The sequence below is a fragment of the Peromyscus leucopus genome, unplaced genomic scaffold (genome assembly GCF_004664715.2).
Source record: "Peromyscus leucopus breed LL Stock unplaced genomic scaffold, UCI_PerLeu_2.1 scaffold_132, whole genome shotgun sequence".
Taxonomy (NCBI): domain Eukaryota; kingdom Metazoa; phylum Chordata; class Mammalia; order Rodentia; family Cricetidae; genus Peromyscus; species Peromyscus leucopus.
The window spans coordinates 288,083-300,493 of NW_023504468.1; the positions used below are offsets into that span (position 1 = coordinate 288,083).

General features: G+C 42.7%; 1 long non-coding RNA gene across 2 annotated transcripts; it reads left to right on the forward strand.

Annotated features, from left to right (window-relative positions):
* The first annotated feature begins 1,528 nt into the window (after nucleotides 1–1,528).
* LOC114689576 lies at nucleotides 1,529–8,512 on the forward strand. 2 transcript variants are annotated; one of them, XR_005090553.1, is made up of 3 exons: nucleotides 1,529–1,545; nucleotides 2,694–2,741; nucleotides 8,400–8,512. It is a non-coding gene; the product is annotated as an uncharacterized LOC114689576 (long non-coding RNA). The 2 variants fall into 2 exon arrangements; XR_003733938.2 differs by having other exon boundaries at nucleotides 1,530–1,545; nucleotides 2,691–2,741.
* Nucleotides 8,513–12,411: the final 3,899 nt, after the last annotated feature.

Sequence of the window (12,411 nt, forward strand, 5' to 3'; positions counted from 1 at the left end):
CCTTGAGCTGCACTGCAGCCCCCCCCCACTCACCCCAGGTCTCACAGTTTCTGTCTTCGAGACTGGCTTGCCACTTACAGCCACCTTCTGGCGTAAGGAGAGGTGCACAGTGTACAGTGTTGGAGAGCAATAGCAGAGGCCAAGGTCATATGGTTACAGCATGAACCTTGGCTTCATTCCATGGCTCCAGACTGTACCTTGCACCCCTCAGCATGCTGCTGGCGCATGACTTGAGTCCAGGGCAGCCCAGGTAGGATCTGACGATTATGTCTGACGTCAGTTTCCCGTTCCACGCACGTGTCCTTGGCCAGACTCGTGGCACCATCTTCATATGGAGTGGTAGACTTTTCTAGCCACACCTTTTTGAGCTACCCCTCCCCTCTCTCATACACACAAAGAGAGAGAGAGTTCATGTGTGTATCCTTTCTTTGACTGTATCTTGCTCGCTCGCTCTCTATTCTCTTTCTGTCTCTGGGGTAGGAAGGTTGAAATAGAGTGTGGGTGTTTACGAGGTATGGCAGGAATGAGCCCAGGAATCCTGTCTGTGATAACTGAGGGAGCCATAAGGTTAGAATAATCATGCTCAGAAATGGAGAAACTCATCTCATTGTCCCAGAGATGTTGGAAGAGACTACCTACCTGCTAAGCTCAGCTGGAGCCATCTGCCACAGGATGGGGCATGGAATTGCAGAGACAGGAGAAAGCATAAATTCATAGGAGGCACATGTCCCTAGAGAGTGGCAGTGAGGAACCTTGCCAGGCTCGAACCGTGTTACTGTCTGCCCCCTTGGTCCATTGCTGGGTTTACCCAGACCTCCATTAGTACCCACAGCACACTTTCTTTCTCATTGCCCAGCAAGACACCCATAAATAGCAGCTCCTCCTTCTTGGTTAGTGACTCTTCTGGTTTTCTTATTGCTGCAAGACAGTGTCCGTCTAAAGCAATGGAAGGTGTAAAGGGTCTGTTTGGGCTCACAGTGTACAGCGTCATGGCTCGGAAGGCACACTGGTGAGATCAGGTCTAGCTGTGATAGACCAGGTGACTGGTCCTTGGACCACAGTTCAGATGTAGAGGAGACAAATGCCGGTGCTTTGTTGGTTTCTTCCTTTCTCCCTCTTTACAGTGGTGCCACTCACCACCGGGACACATCCTCTCTCCTCACTGAAACCTCTCTGGAAATGCCTTCGCAAACACGCACAAGTGTGTCTCCCGGGGGATCTCAAGTCTAGTCATGGTGACAGTGAAAATTATAATCATCGCAGTGATAGTATTTTATTTTCTAATTTTAAACCTGTGTCTCATATCAGTCAGCGTTTCACCACATCCCATTTACTTTAAACATCAAGCAGTTGGTCCTCTCGACGCCCAGCCCCAAGCAACAGGTGATTTCAGCGAAATCACCTCTCTGTGATCTTTCTCTCCGTGTTTTGTCCTTCAGTGTTGGTCTGCAGACTTTTCTTGGTCTGTAAATGCAAATGCCATGACTAACGTGCTTCGTTTACTCCCAATTAGCTACCAGGCACGGAAGCGAGAACTCCACAGAGGTGTGTTGCCCACCTGTATTTGCAGTACTCGCAAATACGGGTGCTTCTAAGTTGTCCCATTTGAGTGTGTGCATTGTCATGATGAGATGTCCATTCTGGTGTGGGGCATGGGAAGGAGGCTCTAGCAGGCTGGAGACTGATCATTGCTGTGTTGGCTGTTTTGGGATAGAAAGAAAGTCCTCCATAGGTGGAGCGAGACTAAACAGGCTCAGGAGAGAGGTTGCATGCACCCTTGGAAGGTCTTCACTCATAACCCCTTTCAGTCTAGACATGAGAAGTTCTGGAATGTTAAGACCTTCCTGTTGTACGGATTGACTTCAGACCATGTGCAAAGATCATGTACTTTTGAAAATCAGGACATGAATCTGTAGTTTTCGTATTAGCTACTGAGACAGTTGCACAAGGCAATGTTTCTGTCCCATCCTTCCAGCCATGGGCTACACTGGCTAAATGAAGGACTAGAGTTGATTCTAGTCAGATCAGAGAAACTATTAGGGCAGGCTTGTTTCTAGGTGTGACAACTTCCTTTCAGACACTGTTGATAAATCACAGGAGTTCAAGCTCAAATGAAAGGTGCTTTATTAGAGAAGTCTATTGGAAATGATAAAAATCCAACACAAATGATAGAACCCCTGAGGTGCAGTGCAGATGTTTTCCAGGGATGAGCCTGTCATATTCTAATCAGAGCTCTTGGCTAGTAGTGTTGATTAGAATACTCATGCGCTGGTGGGCTAGGGAGTGCTATGGTTTCATGTATGTGCCTGACCCATACTGTATGTATCAATGTCCTTATGCATGTGCTGTTCAGGACTGCATGTATGAATCATAGGACCTGCCAGTTGAGTCTTGCTTTACAGCCCCTTTGGTTAATATAACAGCATATTCTATGAACTACCATTCATAATCTTTGCAAAAAACAATATTGGTCCAAAAGCTCATTTGAAACAATGTTGTGGGATAAGGGTTGGGACAACTACTATTAAGCAGAATCTAAAATTTCATACCTTGGGGAAAACCACACAACATAATTATTTTATGTAACCTTGACTGTATATGAGCTCATAATGTGTTTTGTATGTGACTGATGCTGAAGATGGTAGTGTTTCCTTAGCGCCATACTTAAAATGGAATTTCTGCATGCTTAGCAGGAGCTTGAACCAAGTCCACCCCTGAGGCAACTGGAAGACCATAAAAGGGTATGTAGTCTTGAGTCTCGTGTGTTGGGAGCTAATTGCTGTAACTCCCAACTCAGCCACACAACTATGATTTAAAGACAGCTCTCTGTTGGTGTTGATATTGTTCAAACATGAATTGGCTTAGGGCCAATCATCCTCTTGTATAGAGGTGAAACTAGCTGGCAGTTCTGTTATCTACCTGAACAGAACTGTGCACAGCCAAGCTCCAAATAATAACGAGGAAGCATTTCACACCTTCCTTCCCGGTGATGGTTTTTAAAATAGGTGATGGGGGCAGCTTTGTGCTTTTACAGTGACTAGTGATCCTTACAGCCGCTTACAATAAACACAAAAGCTCAGTGCCGGCAGAGCATAATTACACCACGCTGTGAGATGCTAACTTCCTCCTTCTCCTTCTGCCAGTGTTTTACATGTGGGAGCATGTATCCCAACAAACACATGCACCTGCTCACCACTGGATTGTTTCAGATGCACAGCTTTCATAGTTCGCTTCTGTTATTTAACGTTGCACCTCAGCCTTTGGTGAGGCAGAGATGAATAAGTCTTTGAACACTAGGAGTCACATAAAGCTCCCCAAGTTAGGAAGGAATTTGTAATTTTTTTGTCCTCTGAGAAGGAAACAAGTGTGTATCTTAGAATAGATTCCTAAGACAAAGGACTGACACTTTCTTTTACAATGCTGGCTGTGTGTTGCCAAAGAATTTTTCTAGAAGGGCATATATATATATATATATATATATGAATGAACATGCTGACCAGCACTGATTTTTCACATTCCCTATTTCTTGAAGAGAGCTGGGTATCTCGGTTGTCTGAGAACTTACTCAGTAGTGTGCTAAGACTTCCATGTATGCCCACATGTCAGTCTTTAAAGGAGTATAAGTTGACCCAGTGCAAGCCTTTCTTTCTCCTGACACAGGTTAGAGAGTTCAGACTCGGAGGTTTAACATATTGCCCAAGGTCACATGGTTAGAAAATAAACAGTTTTGTGAAGACTGTCATGGGGTTGTGATCATTTGTGTCATGGAAAATGTATTCCTGAGATAAATGGGTAGCCAGAGGTAGCACCTATGTTCTGTTCGTATATTCCAGCCCTGCCGTGTTCCACTGTTGATATTATTCAGTTATCTTGCCTTGGTAGAGAAATAAGTTTTATGATTTCTCCAGCCAAGGAATAGTTCCTAAGAAGTTTACATTCGGGCCAAATTTGGACGATGATGCCCCTCTAACAGCCGGTATCCCTGCCACTCAGTGGCTAGAGGCACATTACATTTTCATCTTTTCCATTTTTTGCCAGCTAGTAAAGAATTACCCTGTATCTTAAAAGTATCCAGCAAAAGTACCCAGCCATCCTTCAAGGGACTTAGCATAAAAAAAAAAAGAAAAGAAAACAAGCAAACAGTATTAGAAACAGATACAGTCTTCTTTGGCTAGATACTATGTGTGATTTGTAAGTTATTTCATCTCTGTGTCTTGGTTTCTTCCACTGTATAAGGGCAATGATACTAGTCTGTGTCCCTTAGGACAGTGACACTGAGCTGTGCACAGGAAGCATTAAGCCCAGCGGCTCAGGTGTTTAAGACAGAGTGTCATGTTGTAGTTTGAAATACTTAAGTGATTTTGTAGACAACAAGGTTAGGAAAGGGGAGGTATTTTTTTTTTTTTCAATTCAGATGCTGTCTTAATTACTAAGATGTGATATACTCAAGGTCTGAGAGGTGATCTTGCCTAAAGCATAAGCTCTTTCAGTGACTGGGACTTAGGAGCCCAAAAGGCCACCTCCATCTCCTTTGCAAGTGATGTGTTGACTCTTGGGTGTCTTGTTCAGCATGTACCTGTATTTCCACCCAGCTCGTTGGCCACTACTCTGATAGAAAGGAACTGTGAGCTCAAGGCTGATATATGCCAGTTGTCATTATTTGAACCTGACACTTACTACAAATGAAACTTTCCTTGACTTCTCATTTTCTCGGTCTTGGTAATACTTACTATGTGCGGAATTTCAGACCTGAAGACACATAACGGGTATTTGTTTGCAGGCTCTGGATGCAAACACTGCAGTGAGGGGAAAACTGGACTCCACAGCTCAGCGCCAAAGCTGAAGTGACATCCCTGGGAAGTCACTGTTTCTCCTTTGCAGTCAGATGCCATGTCTTGGTACATGGTGAACAGCTTAGCGCTGTTGAGTGATTTATATCAAGATGATTAGGAAGGCTTTTCTTTGAAGATTTTAACTTTTCTTAAATTAAACCAACGGCTCAGAAAATACTAGAGATTTGCATAACTTTTAATAATGCTTATTCATGTCTTCCTGTTCCCTTTTATCTAAAACCCTGTCTTTATTTTCTACAGAAAAACAAAGCAACTTCAATTTATTATTTTAAGAAGCCAAAGCAATTCCTATTTGTTCTGTTCTTTCTATATATTTGAATTTCTGTGTGTGTGTATATTCTCTCTCTCTCTCTCTCTCTTCTCTCTCTCTCTCTTCTCTCTCTCTCTCTCCTCTCTGAGAGATGAATATATACCACAAACCTTATAATAAGAGTGGGAAAGTTTGTGGTGGGATGTGTTCTACACCCTCCCCAATAATGAGCACATTTCATGATATTCTCTTATGGGGAAAAAATGTACATTTGATGCATCTGTTGCTATGGTAACTGCTAGGGTTTTTCTGATGAGGAAAGGCAGAATGCAAATGTGCAGTCCCTCTGTATCAGTTGGGCATCCGGCTGCATAAACACGGACTTCCTGTGCAGAGCCACATGTTCCCTTTTCTTTACCTCCTGCCTGCTTCATCGCAAACAGACCCAGTCTTGCTGTTTCCTTCAAAACTGAGAGCTGGAAAGAGAACAACCCCTGGGAGGTAAAAGCCGGGTCCCCTTGGTCCCAAGTAGAACTGTTATATAAAGGCTCCGGCATGCACGTTTGCTGACTGGCTCCCATCACTCATCTTTTGATTTGACCATCGGTCTTTCTGTCTTCCCTGACTCTTCTCTTGATGTGACATAGATGGGTATGAAAGCATGGTGACAGATCTTAGGTCTCTTCACAGCTGTGAGGGGATCTACTTAGAGGCTTCTGCACCTTTATTATACCAAAGACCTGCTTCTCCCAGACCCTGTTTTGCTCAAACTAAGTAGAATACTTGCATCCAGCTATTTTTAAACCAAGATTATAATCTCTCATTCAACACAAAGGTCACCTGTCTTTCTATTTCTTTCTTAGTGGCTCTTGAATGTTTCTTTCAAATTTGTATTCCCCTGAAGTCAGCTTTTAAGTCCCCCGTTTCCTAGTGACAGCTTTGGAGAATGTGGCCAGGCTTGCCCAAGCCCGTGGGATAGAACACCAGTCAAGCTATATTTTTATGTCAAACTGGGGTTTTCTGAGCCATGAACAGCCTTGTCCTGGAACTTTCTCTCCCTGGCAAGCATTTCATTTCCAAAGTGCTTTTAAACACTGCAAGTGACTTCCTCACTGGAAACAGTCTTGGCATTTTGGATTTTCTATTGGTCCAGGTAGGAAATGAGTTTCATAAGCTGACACTAGAAAATGCTCCCCGCTTGTGGAGGAATTGAGATTTCGGGGTTTGTTTTGGTTGTCCCCCCATTTCCTGCATTCCCATTCATTTAAAAATCAGTACCAAGCTTTCAGCACCTTCCCCCTTCATTGGTTAACTTCATCCTGTGTGTGTTCCTCTTCATCCCTGGGCTCTGGCTACCAGCATAAATTAACAAAGGGGATGGATGTGGCAGTGTAGCTCTGGGGCCTGATAGACATTTACAATTGGCAGGGTCCAGGCTTTCTGCCTTTTCCTTTTCTCCCTGGTTGCCTGCTTTCCTGGGAACATACCCCCGCTTTTGTCCCCCCTCACCGCAACTCCACACACACACACACACACCGTGTCCCCGTCACCCTCACCCCCATGTTCCCTCCTGCTCCTTTCTCAACACCCCCCTTTAAAGTCTCCAGACCTATTCTCAGCACTTCTTAACAAATCACTTAAAATTCTACTGACTCATGCTTCAGTTCCAGGCTCCTCAGAACTCTATTTTAGAGACCTGCTAGTTCTTAGCACCTCCCTCTGCTAGACTTCCCACTTCGCTCTCTTTGCTGCCCTGGGGAATCCAGGCCTTACTACTTTGCCCCTGGGAAGCAGCCAGGGCAAACCCAGATGAGTTGGTGGTCCAGGACTCCTTAGGATTGGGATGGGAAAGGTGTTAGAGCAGAGACAAGCTCTGCTCCTGTGTGCTGGCTTGTTCAGGCACCCTAGTGCTGGGAAACAAACCAGATTGCTTCTGTCAGAGTTGTAAGAATGGCCGGGCGTTGGTGGCGCACGCCTTTAATCCCAGCACTCGGGAGGCAGAGCCAGGCGGATCTCTGTGAGTTCGAGGCCAGCCTGGGCTACCAAGTGAGCTCTAGGAAAGGCGCAAAGCTACACAGAGAAACCCTGTCTCAAAAAAAAAAAAACAAAAAAAAAAAAAAAAAGAAAGGTTATTATGTCACTCTCCAGGATTTCATTGGTGTTTATATTTTTAAAGCTTTTCATTAGAAAAAAATTGAAATGCATGTTTTAAAGAAGTTGGAAGAGTTTGGGCAACTTCTATCTATAACTCCGCTTCAACTATCAACTCATGTTCATTCTTACCTCTTTAATATCTGCCCTGCTTCTCCTTTTTCCTGTGCTGCATTTAAGCAAATCGTGATATTGTTTCATCCATAATACTTGTTTTTGATCAGCGTTTTTGAAGTCTCCCACTTGTCCAGTGGTTCTCAACCTTCCCAAAGCTGTGACCCTTTATTATAGCTCCTCATGTTGTGGTGAGCCCAACCATAAATTCTTTTCGCTGCTGCTTCAAAACTGTAATTTTGCTACTGTTATGAATTGTAATGTAAATATCTGTGTTTTCTGATGGTCTTAGGTGACCCCCGGGGTTGAGAACCACCTATCTCCTGTAGTGTTTGTTTTCTCACCATTTGGCCCCATAGCCATCTTTGTAAGAAAGGCTTGCTGTCGACCTGCCTACCAACTTACACTCTTCCTATAATGTCTTAATATTTTCTTGGCCAGGCATAGTGTCATACATCTGTAATCCCAGCACCTGGGAAGTAGGGACAGAAGGACCCAGAATCAAGATAATTCTCAGCTATGTAGTGAGTTTAAGGCCATCGCTCTTCTAGATACTGCCTCAAAACATTCTTCCCCTTCTTCAGGTCTTTGGAATAAACACTCTGCCTTGAGTAACATTTTTATACTGCTATGTGGAAGCTGACCTGTAAATTTGCAGTTTGTCCAAATTTTATCAGCTTAACCCAAAGGGCTTTTCATTTTTTGTTGTTGTTGTTAGTTGCCCTTCAGAATTACTGTTCTGTCTTTATCCTTGTGTGAGAGGCTACTTCAGAATTTACTAGTCTAGATTGTCACCACTTTTTCACAATAAAAATAAAACAACTTATGTTCCCTGAGAAAATATTTGAAGTGGACTTCAAAGTTTTAAAATGATTTTTATTAATTTTTTTTCCCACTGAATGAAACTGGGTCAGTTATACCTGAGTACCCTTGCGTGGGTTTTGTTTTTTATTTTTGTTTTCAATTTAATATTAGTCGCTCGATTATGCTTTAAATTTGGGATCTGATTTCATTATCCTGTTTGAATTAAGGGTGAGGCACTCAGGCAGATCTTGGTCAACCGTTACTATGGAAACATCAGACTTTCGGGAAGAAGAGAGAGCCTTACAAGCTTTGGCAATGGCCCGCTATCGCAGGAGGACCCAGCAAGCCTGGGGGAGGAGGTAGGCTATGTGCTGTGCTCATGAGCATCATGTGGGGACTGAGCATGACCAAGGAGCCGTCTGCTTTTGCCTGACAGCTGGAAACTTAGATGTATTTGCATTAAAAGTTTGTTGTTGTTTTTGTTTTTGCAGCTTCTTTTATCTTTGGGCAACCATTAGCTTTCTGCATGAACATGTTTCCCTAGAAGAGCATTTCCCTACATCCCTACATATATGTTTTTGCATACATCTTTTGCCTCTCTTTCTCATGCAGTGACCCTCTTGTGATACTTGGATGATTCAGGAAACTAGATTTCATTGTCCATTGTCCTGTGCTTGTGAGCAGCTGTATTTGCTCATAAGTGAGGAGGATAATGGCAGCCAGAATAGTGAAAGTTAGCGTTTATTGTGCCTACTGAATGCCATGAGAGCTTTTCCAAAGACTCTTCATGTTACCCATTTACACAACAATTACTGTTTTTAGCACAGTTTAACAAAGGATCGGAAGCATATTTCAAATATATATAATTGTGTCCACGTTCTCATGGGAGTTGACCAAAAATTTAAAAAAATAAAAATAAAAACACTTAAAAACCAATCTTTAAATGTGATGAAAGTTATTTTAGACACAGTAACAGGTAAAAGTTTTCAACGTTTTGAACTTGCTGGCCAATTTCACTAGTTTAGGTTTTAGCCAGTAACCCAATGCTCAAGACACAAAGCGAGTTGAGGCGCAGTCTTAGAGTTGTGGTTGCAGGGCAGATTCAGATCTGTAGAAAGGTCCATGCAAAACATAAAATCATGTTGTTTTGAGCTCTGCAGTTGAAAGTACTTGTTGCACTTATAGAGGACCAGGTTTAGTTTCCAACACTCATTGGTGGGTCACATGTAATTTCAGTTCCAGGGGATCCAACACCCTCTGCACACATCTAAGGGCACAAGGCACTCATGTGATGTACATAGTACATGCAGGCAAAACATTCATACATCTAATTTTTTAAAAAGAATCCTAGTATTTAATATATTTATTCTAGCAGCTTCTAGGGAGGTGTTTGGCTTTCCTACTTGATGAAAATTTGAAGTTTGTCTACCTGGTTCATGTAGCTTTGCAGGCTTCAGTGATGGTGGGGTTCTTGGCCACCCCAGAGATGAAATTCAGCTTTTCAAACCCCAAATATCCCATGATTCACAGAAACATTCCTCATACAACAGCTCAAAACTGTTTCTCTTATTTTTCGGAGGTGTTGTTTGACAGATACATGAGGAAATCGGGAGGCATCACTATCCAGATACACCAGCATGGGCTGCCTTAAGTAGCTACAGCAGACATTCCACAGCTCTTAGGTCCGCTTTGAGAGGAGCAATTGTGTTGAGCGCTGTAGGGAAATACTGGCTTTTGGCACTCTGAAATTACTCAGACCATTTTTATGTTTTATTGTTCCAGTTATGCTAATAATAATTGAAGGCATGTTCTTAAATACGAACTTTCCAGAACCGGTCAGAAAGCAGTCCACTGAGTGGCTCAGACCCTTTCCTCTTTCCTCACTATGTTCATCTTGTCTGAAGAGCTGTGATGATGGGACTTCATTTATTTTGTTCACAGCACATCATGCCCCACTGTCTCCAGCTTTGTCTCCATGTCAAGCACTACATTAATACTTGTTGAGTGAACGCACAATGTGGACGGATGAGTGTATTAGAGTGAGGGATGCTAGGGATTGTTTTAGGTGATGTTTTCTAAGAGGGATCTTAGTCCTTTTGATTGGACTCTTCTTAAACCAGTTCTTAGTAATTATGCCCCAAGTCATTATTTTAAGAAACTGTATTGGTTGACTGGCTTTGGGTCACTTGATGAAAGTATATCATTTTTCCTTCATCTTGTCTGCCTGAATGCAGGACCATCTTTGCCACTTGCAAGTTTAGGTATTCTCAGACAAGCACCTTCACCTCTCTTAATAATCAGCATTTTGCTGTGGGCTTGTTGAGCGGGTTAGAGGAAATAACACAACTACTTAGAACACTGAAGGTTGGTGCTTAGTGAATATGCAGAAATGCTAATTGTTCCCAATGTCCTCAATAAGAGTAATGTTCTGTCTTTCCAGGGGAGGTCCTGGATCCAGTTCCACGAGCAGGGGCGAGATGAGCCTGGCTGAAGTTCAGTGTCACCTCGACAAGGAAGGAGCCTCCAATCTGGTCATCGACCTCATAATGAATGCATCTAGTGACCGAGTGTTCCATGAAAGCATTCTCCTGGCCATTGCACTTCTGGAAGGAGGCAACACACCACATCCAGGTAGGAAGGCAATGTGGCAGTTGGTGCCGTACCCTGGTTCTGAGGGCCAGGTTCCCAGGAGGTGCTGAGACTTGTCTTATGAGGAAGCGTTCATTTTCACACTATGACTATTTTGTCTTTCCATGTAGTTCCAAAATATCAGATGTGTTTGAAAAATGGAATAGGCATGCCGAAATGGATAGCTAAAGTCTGTTTATAGTCTTTCTCAGGAACATAGATATCCTCGTCATTAAATGGACAGAGGTGCAGACTCAGTGCTGTTTAGAAGAACTAAAATTTTTACCTATCTGTTGACTCTGTAATTACTGTTAACTATAAACTTTACTTTTAAATTGAAAGTCCAATGAAAGCAAATGACTAATAGGGAAAAGAGATTCAGGCCAGGCTAGTCAAAGATGAATAAATGGATTTTTTTTAGCTGAGTATGGTATTTTTTTAAATAATACTTGAAATAATAATATATATTAAAAATATTTAAACAATATTAATTTGGGCAAATTTCCTTGAAGAGACTTTAAAAAATTGTTTACTTGTATGAATGTATGTGTGTGCATGAGTTTATGTGCATGATATGCATGCAGGTGCCACAGAGGCCAGAAGAGGGCATCAGATCCCCTTGAACTGGAGTTACAGGCACTTGTGAGCTACCTTTTATGAGTTCTAGCATCAGAACCTTCGAGGTCTGTAAAAGTTGTAAACCTTCTCTCTTTCCAGCCCCACAGAGTCCATTTAAAGGAATTTTCATTTAAGTATATATAACAATTCTTACATATAAGTAGCTTTTTCTTTCATTTTCCTTTTTTTTTTTTTTTTTTTTTTTAAAAGAAAGGATCTTGTTATATTGACCAGGCTGACCTTGACTTCCTGTCTTCAGACTGTTTCTTCTGCCTCAGCTTCCCTAATAGTGGGGTTACAGGCACAGTTATGTTACCATGATGGACTAGAAACACCACTTCAAATGATTCTTTTGTTTTAAAAGTTGTTTGTGTGCTTATGAGATGTGTCTCTCCGTGAATCCCAGGCTGACCTGGAAAGTCACTGTGTAGATCAACTGGCCTCAAGCTTCTGATGATCCCTCCTGCCTCTGCCTCCTGAGTTCTGAGCCCCTTAACTATTTTTAAAATCCTATTCTGCCTGAGTTTTTCTGTTGTTGTGAGCTTACTGAATAAGGCTTTTCTTTGGATGTGTGCACCTGTGAATGTGTACACACATGCATTTTGATCCCTTTGTTCCTATTAATCCATGTAATAGAAGGTTTGCCATATGTCAGTATTTGACCTGACATACTCTTGGCCTCACATTTCAATTGGGAACTTGCACTATTGAAATCTCAGCTCTCCTTACATCAGAAAAGGGTGTTTCTTCCTGAGGATAGATGTGGCCTGGCCAGGACACTTGGCTTAGCGACACAGCACGCGTTAGACTTTAGCCTCTGCTCATTCTTCCAGCCTGGAAGCCTGTGCCTTGCATAACCCGCTGCAGGGGCCCTACTTTCTGCCTCCAGTCCCTACTGGACCAACACACACTTTGAAGTTCTTTATTAGGCACAGAGATCTGTGGTAATGAGTTACTCACCCGTGCCTGTGACAAAGTCTACTGTTTGTCTGA